Source organism: Dromiciops gliroides, chromosome 1, assembly GCF_019393635.1.
Source record: "Dromiciops gliroides isolate mDroGli1 chromosome 1, mDroGli1.pri, whole genome shotgun sequence".
NCBI classification, from domain to species: Eukaryota; Metazoa; Chordata; class Mammalia; order Microbiotheria; family Microbiotheriidae; genus Dromiciops; species Dromiciops gliroides.
Genome location: NC_057861.1, coordinates 465,468,014 through 465,470,374, shown reverse-complemented (window position 1 = coordinate 465,470,374; position 2,361 = coordinate 465,468,014). Strand labels below are relative to the sequence as shown.

Genomic DNA, 2,361 nt, shown 5'->3' with positions numbered 1-2,361 from the left:
TTTTAAAAAAAATTTTACCTTTTGTTCTTCCAAATTAATCTTATAACTAATTTTTCTAGATTTGTAAAATAGTTCTTTTTTAGTTTTATTGTTATGACACTGAATAAGTAAATTATTTTAATAGAATTGTCATTTTTATTATATTGGCTCAGGCTACCCATGAACATTTAATATTTCTCCAGTATTTGTGTGAAAATTTTTTATAATTTTTGTTGATAGAAGCCCTAGTTTGCCTCAGGAGGTAAGCCCTTAAATAGTTTGTAGGTTTTTAAATGGAATTTATCTTTCTATCTCTTCCTGCCAGAGTTGATTGAAAATATATCAAAATGTTGATAATTCATTTGAATTTATTTTATATTTTGCAAGTTAGCTAAAGTTGTTAATTGTTTCAACTAGATTTTTAGTTGATTCTCTAAGTACACTATCATATTCCTGCAAAGAGTGAAAGTTTTGTTTCCTAATTGATTATTCTTATTACTACAATTTCTCTTTCTTGTTTTATTGCTATAGCTAGCATTTCAAGGACAATTATGAATAACAGTGGTGATAATGGTCATTTTACTTCACCTCTGGTCTTATTGGAAAGGCTATTAGATTATAGTCATTACAAATAAGTTTTGTCACAGTGACCACTTGGGCAGAATCTCTGACTCCTTGTTCTGTGTCCTTTCCTGCTTTGGGTGCAGGGAGCATCTTCCCAGCTACCACTATGCCCCAGAGTGGGCCATGCTCACTGTCCCCTGAGTAGCCACAGGTTCCTTTGGCAGCTGTGGCCCTAGCCATCTGAGCACTGGCTTGTTTTATGTTTTATGTCTTTAGGAGGGGCCACAAGACCAGATTGCTCCCCACCTAGAGTGAATGTTAAGCACATGTGAACTGATGTCCTGCTGCCAGGTTCAAGAACTTTGCTACTGACAATGAGGCTTGGGTTTTTGTCCAAAATACTGAAAGCCCTGATTGTTCAACATAGCAGATAAAGAAATATAACACACAACACCCCAAACTGAAGCCAAACAAGAGATTCTATGAATCAATTGATGATAAGGGAAGAACCTTGCTCAAAGCTTGAAAAACAAACAAAAAAACAGACTCAGTACTTTCATTTTGCAAAGATATACTTTCTTATATAGAAGGTGCATCTGTGGTTTATACAGATGGCTGCTGCTCCAGTAATGGGAGGAGGAAAGCAAACCGGCATTGGTGTTTATTGGGGGCCAGGACATTCCCTAAATATGGGTGAAAGACTTCCTGGGCAACAGACAAACCAAAGAGCAGAAATATATACTTCCTGCAAAGCAATCAAAAAGCAAAGAATCAAAACATCAGTAAGCTGGTTCTTTACACAGATAATATATTTGCTATAAGTGGTATAATGAGTTGGGTTAAAGACTGGAAGAAAAATGGCTTGAAAACAAGCACAGGAAAAGATGCATTAACAAATTAGACTTTGTTAAGATCAATATGCTTATTCAAAGCATAGACATTAAATAGATGCACATTACTGGTCATTCAGGATTTGCAGACAACGAAAAAGCTGATAAATTAGCAAGAAGGAGCTAAAATATCTCAAAAATCAATGACATATTTTTTACAATCTAAAGAGCAAACCACGTACTCTTTAGTCATTATTCATATGAAAATTGGTCTAAAAGATACAAACTATTGCAAGTGGGCTAGGCAACTTTCTTGTTTGATCAGAAATAATGTGTTTCTATTGAATTTCTGTTGAAATACGGTTCAGTATATTAAACTACCCTTAAGTGTACCCTGGGGAGAAAAAAAACCACCAATAATGTTTAATCTTGGTCTTATATAGAAACAACTTATTTTAAGAAAAGTTACATTTATTATTATACTGATAAGTGTTTTAATGGGAATGGGTGTAATATTTTGTCAAAAGCTTTTTCTGCATTCATTGAAATAATCATATGATTTTGATGTTTTTGCTGTTGTTATGGTCAATTATTAGTTTCCTATTATTGAGCCAGCCCTGCATTCTTGGTATAAATTCCACTTAGTCACAGTATATAATCTCTATAATATGTCTGTAATTTCCTTGCAAGTATTTTATTTAAATTTTTGTATCAATTTTCATTAGGAAAATAGGCATATAGTTTTATTTCTCTGTCTTTGCTCTCCATTGGTATTTGTGTCATAAAAGGAATTAAACCTTCTTTTTGTCTATATTTAAATTGTTTATATTGGATTGGAATTAGTTCTTTAAATGTTTAACAGATTCTGTGGATTTTTTCTTAGGGAGCTTCTTTATACCTTGCTCAATTTCTTTTTTAAAATAAGGTTCTTTTAATAATCTATTATCTCTTCTGTTTTATCTTGACAATTTATATTTTTAAAACATTA

The 2,361-nt window shown here is 32.4% G+C and overlaps 1 pseudogene; it reads left to right on the top strand.

Moving 5' to 3' along the window:
• Positions 1–802: 802 nt before the first annotated feature.
• On the top strand, positions 803–1,560 carry LOC122750451 (annotated as a pseudogene).
• The last annotated feature ends 801 nt before the right edge of the window (positions 1,561–2,361 follow it).